General features: G+C 44.7%; 1 long non-coding RNA gene across 1 annotated transcript; it reads right to left on the bottom strand.

Moving 5' to 3' along the window:
- Positions 1-6,856: 6,856 nt before the first annotated feature.
- On the bottom strand, positions 6,857-12,622 carry LOC311607887. The gene is made up of 2 exons (XR_014782781.1): positions 12,537-12,622; positions 6,857-7,083 (listed from the first exon to the last, which is right to left on the bottom strand). It is a non-coding gene; the product is annotated as an uncharacterized lncRNA (long non-coding RNA).
- Positions 12,623-12,813: the final 191 nt, after the last annotated feature.

The raw sequence follows: 12,813 nt of genomic DNA, 5'->3' as shown, positions 1-12,813 counted from the left end.
AGAGCCCTCCACCCACACACTCACAGGAGGCAAAAAGGTTCCCTCCCTGTTTTTTTTCAGAAGTATGGAACTGTTTGGCTCCAGAGAAAGTCTGTTTTTCCAGCTGTGAAGTAGCAGCTGACCAGATGTTTTTTTCTACACACTGAAAAAAATGAGCGGAGCCAAGCATCGATGATGTGCACGGCTGATGCAAAGACTCAGAAGAGTGCAAAGCAAAGTTTCCAGATCTCTGAACGGGTCCATTTCTAAAAGCAGTGAAACTAGGAGAGAGATGGATTTAACATTTAACTTTAAAAAAAAATTTTTATGATGTGCTGAGTACTAAGTGGCTGCATGCTGAGAAGAAACAACAACAACAAAAAAAGCCCAGCCTCTCCCCTCTGGGAAAGAGAGACCCAAATACCCAAATGAGTCAGCACTCAACTCATTCCTATGAGCCTGGAACACCTAATAAGCAGCTAGTGTGTTTCTGTCATCATTTTGAGTCTCAGAAGTCCATCAGCGAACAGACAAAACCCTTGGGGCTCTTAGATAGAAAAACACAGAGCAAATCACTGTACCGTGCCCCGGATCAAGCCATCTGGGTCCAAATGCTGTCTGTTGGATGCAGGAGAGGGAAGCCGCCTCTCTGTGCCACAGTTTCCCCTTGCAGATTGCAGGGAAGACAGTAAGTAGTACCTACTGCACAGTGTTGTTATGTAGATCAATGAAGACGACACCTTTTATAATAGCTTTTCTCATTGTTGAGGCCAAAGATCTGACAATAAGCACCTTAATGGGGAGGTGTATTCTGTCCTGTGATTAGGAGAGTCTTTTAAGGCAAGGAAGGCACGGCAGCAAGAATAGCTTGTAGCTTTGGCAATAGAAGCTTGCTCAGATTTGGGTAGATCGGGGCTGGGAAGATGTTGGGACTAATCTAGAAGGCTCCATTCCCCCTTTTATTCAGTCTGGTAGGCCTGACCGTGTGGTGCTGCAACTTGCAGTCAAAGAGAACTGTCTTTCTTTGGTTAAACCACTGAAAACACCTATGGTATGCCATATTGGTGGCCGCCCTTGGCAGTCAAAACTGACCATCATATACACACTGATCTTTCATCCAGAACACAAAACTGTGTCCATGATTCTCAGCTATAGTTTTATTAATATTATACTATTACTTTAGACAGTAAAGGGATGCTTTGTTTTTATTCTGGCACAAAGCTCTCTGGGTACAATGAGGCCAAGCATCCTACTAGGACGTGTCTTCTTATAGGACATGATATTGTTATGCCCAGATCTTGAAATCCCCAAAGACCACCAAGAGTCCGAAGTCATATGCAAAAAACAAAGAGTCTTTATTTCTCTACCTTACCAAAGCAGCGGATCAGTAGCAAGAGCCTCAAACCATTGTTACGCAGGGTTTTTATTGTGGTTATAGCAAGCAACGAGAATTTTAGCAAGAATGGAATGGCACAATGGGTTCAGTCAAGCTTGGTCATAAGAGAATAATCAATCTATCAATAACATCTGGGGACATTAGGTATATTCCTGATGTCCCCTGACTAGGCCTCAGGTGGTTATTTTCCTAGAACAGTTTATGGTTTTTCCAGTAGCTAGGGTGAACTTGAGGACAGGCTTAAGATGGAGTCTGGTGACAAGATGGAGCCACCATGGCTCAGGCCCCACCACACCTGACTCCTGCGTGTCTACTAAAGCCAAAGTGAACAGAATTCCTAGCCAGAATACACTGTATTTTAAGGTTCTGAAACAAAGGGGAGAGAGGCTGCACTTCAGTTCTTAGAAATGCAGGTAGCTTAAGCTATGCATGGTGGGCACAGGACTTAATCCAAGAAGTTGGAGGGTGGAGGGAAGAGGGTCATGAGTTCAAGGTCAGCTTCACTTACCCTAGAGGCCCAATCTGCCACCTTGAGGCACAGTCTGGTGGAAGACACAGTCTGGTGGAAGACACAGCCTGGTGGAAGACACAGCCTGGTGGAAGACAGTCTGGTGGAAGACACAGTCTGGTGGAAGACAGTCTGGTGGAAGACACCCAGAAGCTGAGTGCCACGGAAATGAACAAGTATGTGGTAGAGAGATGTGCGCCAGGCATGGTGGCACACACCTTTCATTCCAGCATTCTAGGAGGCAGAGGCAGGCACATCACTGTGAGTTCAAGGCCAGCCTGGTCTACAAAGTGAGTCTAGGACAACCAAAGCTACACAGAGAAACCCTATCTCGAAAAACCAAAAAGAAAAGAGAAAAGAAAAGAGGTGGAACTGGAGATGTAAGTGTGGTAAGAACAGCCTGATGTGAGTAGCCTGCACTGCCACCTGAGGGCATGGTGCTATCTGAGGGCTGCGTAGAGCTGGCCCCACCCCTCACACGGGCAAAGTGGGAGAGGTAGTGGGCTGAACAGCTCAGCCACTACCCAGGCCCAGATCCAGGGCTTTCAGTTGGTCCTCTTCAGTATCTACTCCACGTACTAAGTGCTGAAGTGTGTCAGGGGGCTGGTCAAACAGAGCCAAAGTTGCAGCATCTCCTTGACACAGGGCAACAACAGGAAATCCAGGAGGAATCCCAGGGAGGGTCCAGTACTGATAGTGCAGCCAAAGCGAAAGGCCTCAAACCAGAACAAGGACTTATTGCAATGAACATCTGCAAGTAAAACTGTTGGGCTAAGGGGTATACTGTGTGACACACTGCAGCTTCCACGGCGAGGTTTTATTTTCTTATTTTATTTTTACTTTTTGTTGTATTTTAGGGGGAAGGTTGCAAGAGTGGAGGGCAGATATGGAGGGACAGGGAGATGAGTGAGATGTGGTATGTGACATGAAGTTCACAAAGAATCAATAAAATGTTTGATGACACCTGAACTCCACGTGATCAAAAAAAAAAAGAAAAAAAAAAAGGAAAGAAAAAGGGAAGAAGGTGGGAGGGATGGAAGGGAGGGAGGCAGACAAAGAGACAGAGAAAGAAGGTGAGAGGACTCCAGGAAGAATGTGGCCTAACAGAGGTTGAGGAGGGAGCTATGACCACAGCTGTCAGACAATGGCCCAAGGGATTTGAACAATCTTTAACCTGCTGCCCAGGGTAGGGGTGATGCTAGTTTTAAGCAGGGCTGCAACAGAGGCTGCCTTGTAGGGCACTGGCCAGTCAGAAGGGGCTGGAGAGTGATCCTGGCTGGGAGAGAGGAAGGCCTGAGCCAAGGTGGAGGATAAGGGATGCCGGAGCAGAGGCCCATGTGTGGGGAAGGAGAGCTGTCTATGCAGGTCTGCTGAGTTTCTGGCTTGGGCCAGTTTTCTTCATCAAGGAAGAACATTCAAGGAAAAGATTACATCCGGTGAGTGGGAAATTGTGCTGGTCATGTTTACAATGCAGCTGGTAGTCCTCTGTGTCACCTAAGTAGGGGCTTTCTGGAGGCTTGGAACCCATAAGAGAGGTACCAACCAGAGGTGAAACCAGTGGTGCTTGGAGCTGTGTGAAACCTGGAGAAGAGCTGCTGATGACTCAGGTATCATTACAGCTCCCCACCCCTGGGAATTAGGTTGTAAAAGTTAAGAGCCAAGGGCAGATAATTGCTGAGTGGCAGAGCCAAGCTTGTCTGACTGTCAAGTCTTCACTTTCTTCACTTCAAGGCTTTCCAGGTGGCTGGGTGAGCCATTGGAAGAGGCAGTTGCCACTGTTTGTAGACAACAGCCCAGCCCAGCACTGGTGGCTTTTCTAAAAATACACGCATTAATAAAGTATGGCTGTCACACTGCAAGCAAGATAAGCCAGACAGGAAGGCCACAGATTATTTCCATAAAACACACACAGCTTAGAGAAGGAAGTTTGTGCAGGGTATGTTTGGCACACGGTTTAAGAATCAAGGAGGGCCTCCAAGCCAAATGCATCGTCAGTCTTACCTACCGCTCTCAGGTTTGTTTGTCACAATAGGTGCAATCGAAAATATAGAGAAGGAAGAAGGTGTCCTGTCTATGAAGAAGATAAAGAGTTACAAAAGAGGATCTTCAGAGTGGGAGGGAGATTGGAAAAGAGATAGAAAGAGCTGGAAGGGAAATAGGAGGTGAGGCACTTATTTCAAGGATCTAGTAAGACTACCTCATCCGGATGGAACACTATGACATGCCAGTGCTCCGCCCCTTGGAAATGCTTCTCATGACCAGCAAACACTGACCAGTATTGACTTTTGCTTGCTCTGGTAAATTACAATTGTAAGTTATCTTGTAAACCCTCTGATGATGGGGACTTGCCTGACTCATCTTGAGATCTGTACACTGCCTGGCACAGCAGCTCTTCAGTGAGTATGGAATATGTTTTAATTTCCCTTGGGGGCAATTTTAGTTTACGTGCCGCTGCGTTCAGGCTGCTATGCTAGTGGTTGTGACAGAGAGTCTTAACTACAAAGACAGAAACATTTTTAATGAGATCTCCAAGAGTATCCACCAGAACATAATTTTCTTCTTCTTCTTCTTCTTCTTCTTCTTCTTCTTCTTCTTCTTCTTCTTCTTCTTCTTCTTCTTCTTCTTCTTCTTGTCCTCCTCAATAATAAACTTTTAATAACTTCAGCAACGTCTTTTGGTATAAGATTGCTTTAGAAGGCTTCTTACCAGGTATTTTAGCAATGGTCTAGATATTTATCATCAGAGTTATTAAAAGTATGGTGGGCTAAAGAGATGGCTCAGTGGTTAACATCACATTGCCTTTGCAAAGGACCAGATTTAATTCTCAGCACCAACACTGTGGTTCACAGATATATGTGCAGGCAAAAACACTCACACACATAAAAAAGAATGGATTAGATATCACACACACACACACACACACACACACACACACACACACACACAGTGGGAGGAGGAAGTATAATGATGAGAGGATGGAGTCAGCTATGTCAGCACAGCTTTTGCGGGGGGGGGGGGGGGGGTGATTAGAGGATATAGAGACCAAAGAATGAGCCGTTGAGCTGTTCTTCCTGCCAAAAGAGAAGTATCATCAATGGTGTCTCAAGACACATAAGAAAAATTCCCAGAAGCTGCACCCTCATTCTGCTTTGTGGGAATACATGAAGAACACCGAAATGAAAACACAGAGCTTGCCTTTTCACAACTTACTGTCACATGGGAATCATCCATCATCACACGGGACTTGACAACACTAAAAGCAGGCAGGGGGAGTGTGAAAGCTTCGATAGTAAAAATGAGAAAGGCTTCAGGTCTTCCCTGATGGAGCCTGTTGGCTTACAAAAACAGGAAGTAGACTAACTAGAAAAGCATAAGACTCATGTGAGGAACACCAGAGATCTTTTCTGATTTGGAAACATAGGTCAAAGACAGGGCTGCTGGCAGTCATTTGATGACCCCTGACCTTTCTACAGTTGGGCAGACTTCTATGAAGGTTGTAAGTCTTGGCCTCATTGCCAGAGATGGTTTTTGTTCATATTGAGTCTTAGCACTAACCTTTCAGAGGTTCCTTCTCTCGGGATGAATGCAGAATTTCCATCATGTATATGGAGCCAGCACACAAAACATTATTCTCTGATCTAGAGAGATTGGAGTGGTCATACTGGCATCTATGCATGTTGAGTATGCACACTGAATAGCTTCTTGAGGGCCAAAAATTCTTGTTTTTGTCTCACCAATATACATTTTTTTTAATGATTTGTACATTTACTCCAATTCTTTCTAAAAATAAATAATGGACTTATTTCTCACTCTATTCCCATCTTTATTATGTAATTTTCCCTTATTTTGTTATTCATAAATGGACCAATCAAATCATAAAGCTTCTTATAAATCGTTTCCTGGTTATGTGATTTACCAGCTAAAATAGAAAACGGTCGCTCCCTTACCAAATTTGAGATTTTTAAAAAAGTCTTGCTTGGGTCCTGCCTTTAGCACTGTTTCTCTCCCTAATCATAAGAGCCACAGCCCATCCCCCACCTCAGCCCTAATGCCAATTTCTAAAGATCTCATAAACTTCTCCCCTATCAGCACATCATCCATGTATTTACAGCCCAGACAGCACAAAGCAGGAGCTGTCCTCATAGCTACATCTACTTTGGAGAACTGGGTTCTAAGAACTTAACGTATTCACTCACGAACCATATAATCACTTCTTAAAGCAGAGTTTAAAAGAAGCAAGTTCTTCAAATTACAAAACCCACACACTCTCCAAAGGGCACCAACAAAAGAAGAGCACAAAGGTCTCCAGGAGACTGGCTGGTGGCTGGTTTAACAGGTATTTGCTGAGCACTTGAAGGTAACTGGGGAGAGGTGAGCTTTGATCTGAGATCCACAGGGCATGTGCTATTTGGCCCAAGGGCAGCAGGATCTCATCCTCCCAGGGAGACTGGCTTTTCCTGCTTGGAAGGAGGCAACTCTCCAGTGAGGAGCAATAGGCATCCCACACTAGCTGTGCTCCCTCCTTATCAGTTTCCCTCACCCCTGCCCCCAGATAGCCTCTTCCCTCACTTCCTCTTTTCACAATAGGATCCTGTTGCCACCAGGCTTTACAGTTTCCTAAGAGCACTCACAGAAGGATATGATGTTATTATTTATTTATCTTTACATTTATCCAATGACTGTGGCTACTCATATTCCCCACGTACTTGGAGAGAGAAGTGAAGGAACAGGTGAGACATTTCCACTCGCCATAAAGAGGCGGTTCAACAAACAATAAGCCTTAACTTGGTTTCTACTGTTTACTTGGTTCCTTTCTGTTTGTGTCCCTGCACATCCTCCTGGGAGCCACCCCTATGCCAACACCATTGTCTTCTATCCACTCTGTTTCGTCCCTGCATCTCTTGGGCTCAGCCACAGAGGGCCAAAGCACTGAAAGGAGGAAAAAGCAAAGCAACAACAAATCAACAACAACAATAGCAAAAACCTGTAGCATTTATTTCTTCTGCTTTACATCTGCTTTGTTGTTTATGCTCTGTTACTTCAGCTCCAAGATCCAGGTTCTCTAAGGGAGCCATGACTACAATGGTTGCACAGATAGCGTGTTGTTCTTGAGTATCTGGCCTATAAGTGTAGCCATGATAGATGTGCCACCATTATGATCACGTGTAGCCTTCTGTCACAATATCAAAATACTTGAGATCTTAAAATGTTAAATAGAAAAGCTTCTGTTGGCTCACAGTTTTGGAGCATTCAACCCACAGCCAGTTGGTCCTGTTGTTTTAGACCAATAATGACGCAAAGCATCACAGCAGGGAACACTGGGGGAGAGCAAAATCGCTTCTCTAGTTCCTAGGAAGCAAAAATGTAAAGGAAGGGTTGGATTCCTACAATCCTCTTTGAAGTCATATCTCTACTCCATGAACACCTGCCAAAGAGCCACATTGCCTAAAGGCTCCACTTACCTCACAGTAGCTCCACTTGGAAGACAAGTTGTTAAGAGTGGACCCTGGGAGACAGCTAAACATCAACAATGAGGTACTTAAAAATGGAATGAGTAGATGGCAACAGTTTAAAATATGGATAGACTCACGCAATGAGAAAAAGTCAAACAGAGTCTGAGCTGGGCGAGGTGGCGCACGCCTTTAACCCCAGCATGCAGGGAGGCAGAGGCAGGTGGATTGTTGTGAGCACAAGACCAGCCTGGTCTACAAAGTGAGTCCAGGACAGCTAAGGCTACACAGAGAAATCCTGTCTTGAAAAAATAGAAAAAAAAGCAAAAAAAGAAGGAAAAAGAAAAAAAGAAAAAATCAGAGTCTGAAAAGAGGAAGTCTGACATAAGTGTCTGCTACTATAACGGAATACAAGAGTCTGGGTAAATTATAAACTTCAGAAATTTTTAGACTCTGAAAAGTGATGATGGCCTCCTCACTGTGGTGTAGAATGGTGGTGCCCACATGGTGAGAGCAGGAGTAGGGGAGAGGGCTAAGCCTCCCACTCACCTCTTTTTAATTAGTCCACATATAGGAACTAACCTCAACCTACTCCCACAATAATGGCCTCATATCCATATTCATGAGGGCAGTGCCCCAACAACCTAATCACTTTGAAAATGCCCCAGCTCTTAACATTATCATGATAGCAATCGTACTCCAACAAGGGTTTTTGGAAAAAGTACTTGGGTCATGGTAGTCCTGCACTTATGTTTCCACATTAAAAAAAACTTACAGGCCCTGGATGCCTGGTAGGAATTAATCTTTTCAAGAAAAGATTCTGACTGAGGATGCTGTCACTGTACATAACTTAAATACTTCTCCAAGTCTTCCTCAATGCACATGAAATCTGGGATGCCTTATAAAAGGGAATAAATTTAGACCTTCCTGGAGTATTAAATACTGACCCTGAGTGTATATGAATTTCTCTGGAGTTAAAACACCTCTGTGAGCAGTAGCGCACACCTTTAATCCAAGCAATTGGGAGGCAGAGACAGCAGGATCTCTGTGAGTTCGAAGCCAGCCTGGTCTACAGAGTGATTCCAGGACAGCCAGGGCTACACACAGAGAAACCCTGTCTCGAAAACTTAAAACAAACGAACAAACAAAAACACTTCTGTAGTGACTGTACAGATGGCACAGCAGTTAAAAATACTCGCCCTTGAAGAGGATCTGGGTTCAGTTCCCAGCACCACGTGGCTGCTAACAACTGTTGTTTGTAACTCCAGTTGCAAGGGATCCAGTGCCCTCTTCTGGACACTGCGTGCACAAGATGCCCAGGCACACACTCAAGCACAATACCCATAAACAAAAACTGCATCTCTAAAAACAAAACAATACCATGGTCTCCTGACAGTTTTCTATTGTTGCTGCCACAGAATGGCCACAAACTGAGTTGCTTTGCTTATGTATTTGCTTGGTTGAATGAGGATGCAAAGTATTAGGCTTCCTCGTGGAATTTTCAAAGAAAAATTGCTTTTGTTGCTTCTCCTACCCACATCCTCACCTCCATCATCCTCCCCCACCCTGTTGTTGCATAGCACCCACTTACTACAGGATAGTTCTAGAAGCTGGAAGTCTGAGACAGCTTTTGCTGGTTATCAGAAAGCCCCTGCTCCATGACAGGCTGTAAGGAAGCATCTGTTTCCTCCTCAGCTTCAGACCCGAGAGACCAACTGTGATTAACCTCTAAACTAGGAAGATATATTAAGGAGTATGGTACAGGGAGACTCTGGCACCACCCCTCCGCACCAATATGGAAATTCGAAAGCGCATTCCTGTGTAAGTGGCATCGGTCCTAGGTCAAGTGGCCGCTACTCAAGAACCTCACTAACTCAAAGCCCCCTATCATTCAAAAAGTTTCAGGGATTTAGTTATGTGCAACTAGTCAGGGCATCCCTTCTAATTGGAAGATAAGTCACTCCAGCCTTCACATCTACCACAAGGGAGAGCGACACTCGCCAGAACTCTGGATATTGGAGACACTATGATTGGGCGTGCTTCGCCACCCCTTTGCTCGGTGATATGTTGGGCTGTTTCTTCTGAATAGAACTTGGAGGGAGAGAGAATTCTGCAAGTCTATGCTATTACACAAGTTTCCTTGCAACTTGAATTTTGTGACCCAGTCCACGTAGCCCTTAGTATGAAATGGCCAAAGCAGCCAGGTCCAATGATAGAGTCATGAAAAATGCCTCAGGTTTGAGAGCATCTCATTAGTTTCTTTTAAAAACAAAACAAAACAAAACTATATTTTATGGATATGAGCAGTTTGTCTGCATATATATCTGTGCACCCCAGGCATGCCTGGTGCCCAAATAACCCTGAAGAGACATGGGGTCTATTAGAAATGGAGTTACAGATAGTTGTGAACTCCCATGTGACTTAACTCAGACCCCATGGAAGAAGGACAAACGGTCTTACTTCCTGAGCTATCTCTCCAGGCCTGCTGCTTTTTGTAGACAGCATCTCCCTATGTAGCCCTGGCTGGTACTGCCTCCCCAGTACTAAGATTAAAGGTATGCCTTCCACCAACATCTTAGCTATTTATTATTATGATTATTTATGCCCAAACTCGGGAGACCTCCTTAAAGGTGGCTAAAGTGACTTGGGAGGCAGAGGCAGGCAGACCTCTGTGAGTTTGTAGACCAGAATGGTCTTCAAAGTGAGTCCAAGATAGTCAAGGCTATACAATGAAACCTTGTCTTGAGATAACAAAAACAAAAACAAAACAAAAACAAAAAGGTGGCTAAAATGGCAAATGACTGCTCGCTATTTGAATTTCAGCAACTACCTTGGTCCCAGATTCCAGCAAAGGCTGAAGGGACAACCTAGAAATAGCAAGGGCCTCAGTTGGCCAGAGATACTGTGACTAGCTACCACAACCTGCGTAGTTGTTTTTTTTTGTTTGTTTGTTTGTTTTGTTTTTTGTTTTTTGTTTTTGGTTTTTTAATGTGATTTGTTCCCTAGTTCTGGGTGCTAAAAGTCACAACTCAAGGGGTCCTACACAGAAGATTCCTTCTGAGGCCTGTGAGGAAAACATCTGCTTTTGGCCTTTGTGGCTTGTAGGTGGCCATCTTCCCCTTCTGCCTCTCTATGCCATTCTCCATCTTTGTGTGTCTTTGTTTTCCCATTTTATAAAGATCGGAGTGACACTGTATTAAACCCTCATGGCTTAACACGCAGAAGGCCTATCTCCAAATTCGGGCCAAATTCGGAAGGTCTGGGAGTTGGGGCTCAAATATAAATTCTTGTTTAGGAGAGTCACTTTAAGAGATATCACCACTAGCTAGACAAAAGAGTTCTCCGCATTGAGCAGTGTCTTATCTGAGCTTCTGATCGATCAATCTGGCACGTGTAAACACGTTGGACCGTTAGATGGAAACGGCATGTATCTGTAGAAGAGACAGCCCACCAGTTCCTCAAGGTAGGCACTGTTGCCGAGAACTCGGCCTCTGCCATCTCTTCTCAGACTGTGTTAATGGCTTTCCCTGGACACTTCTCCTCAGTGACTCTGTGGAGAGGCCCCTCTAACCAAAGAACAGTGGAAGGGGAAGCATCATTCTGTGGGGGGGGGGGAAAGGCTGACACAGCTGGGGGGTGGGGGATAGCTGCTATATCAAAGCTCCATTCAGAAAGTCTTCCTAAGGAGCATTCTGTGAGGGAAAAGAGATGATGGAATGGATAGCTATGCCTGCCGACTGCTGGTGGCTAATGTGGTGACTAGCTGACTCATTAAGGATTTATTAAAAACACCATCAAAAGGCAGATACATGAAAGTCTCTCAAAATGGGCAGAGTGTGGAAATTACTGTGTATAAATGAAAGATGTATCCCAGAGAACAAGATGATATATTTTATAGATTCATCCTCGGTGCTGGCTTACAGGTTAACCCAAGGGTTGGTATGGTTTTTACTGTTGTTAAGGGCCCCAACTGCTGAGAGCAACGACAGCAAAGAGCTTTGTGCACTGTTCCTTTTTAGGCTTTTTGTGCCTTTTTAGGCTGCCTCTGCAGCCCCAGCTCAAGACTGCAGTAAGTCCTGACTCAACTTCTGGTGTTAGGTGAGGAAGGCAGAAACACACTGGGACACTTGGGAGACATAATTAAGAGGACATTTTTTTCTGCCTTGGTCTGTTTGTGTGGCGTGCCACAGATTATAAAGAAATGCACTTCTCTAAGTTGTGGAGCATAAGCCTAAGGGCAAGTGGCTTCATTACTTCAGCAGTTTCCTGCACCCTTAATTTAAGTTCCAAAACGTAATAGCTCAGTGACTTGGTGTTAGTGACTTAATGTCACTGTGCACAATACTCCTCCCTGTAAAATAACACAATTTTTAAAATTTAAGTAATTTATTCAGATTACATCTCATTTGTGACCCCCTCACTTGTATCTTCCCATTCCCCCTCCCTCCCTCCTTCATCCTATTTCTCTCCCCTAGGTCTGTGACAGAAGGGGACCTTGTCTCCCACTATGTGATCACAGCCTATCAGGTCTCTTCCTGGTAGTCTGTTTACTCTTCCACTGGGTGTCACCAGGTCTCTCCACCAAGGGGAAGAGGTCTAATAGGGGCTACAAGAGTTCATGTCCTAGTCAGTCCCTACGCTCCACACAATTGTGGAGAATGTGCTGTCCATTGGCTAGCTCTGGATAGGGGGTCTAGGTTTACTGCATGCATTGTCCTTGCTTGGTACAGTAGTTTGAGCTGGCCACAATTTTTAAAATAACACAATAACGTAGGACAGTACTTACAGTAACTTTCACCTAAGAAATGGTAGTATTGGGGGCTGGAGAAATGGCTCAGAGGTTAAGGGCACTGGCTATTCTTCCAAAAGTCCTGAGTTCAATTCCCAGCAACCACATGGTGGCTCACAACCATTTATAATGAGAACTGGTGCCTTCTTCCGGAGTGCAGATACACATGCAGGAAGAATACTATATACATAATAAATAAATATTTTTTTAAAAAAGGAAGTGGTAGTGTTTTTTTTTTTTTTTTTCCGTGGCTTAATGAGAAGAGACACCCGCAAAATAAGTGGAAATTCACCTGGGAGAATTAATACAGATATTCAACCTGAAGTGTCATTCAAAAGTAAACAATCACCCAGTCTCTCTTTTTGCCAGCCAGATAGCGTGGGACACTCAAGCCCTTCTCTTAGCAGGACACACCTTTCAGGGAAAGAAACAGAGAACTGGTGGTTAGTTTCAGCAGTGAGTGAGCTGTGAATCTGCCAAACTCCATGCCCTCTTGGACCTCAGCTTCCTCACTTGTCCACGCAAGTGAGCAACAGTTAAACCCCAATGTGCAAAGTCCCTTTCTGCAAAGAGGGATCGCTGTCCCCGTGTCCTCCACAAATGGGGATCCTGCGTGCCACTCCCGGACTCTCCTAGAGGTCCTTAAGCGGTCCGTCCGTCTGCTGCCTCGCGCCCACACTGCGTATGAAGC

Source organism: Acomys minous, assembly GCF_964271855.1.
Source record: "Acomys minous genome assembly, chromosome: 10".
In the NCBI taxonomy this organism is placed as follows: domain Eukaryota; kingdom Metazoa; phylum Chordata; class Mammalia; order Rodentia; family Muridae; genus Acomys; species Acomys minous.
Note: the sequence above shows the minus strand (reverse complement) of the source record. Positions and strands in the feature narration are given on the sequence as shown.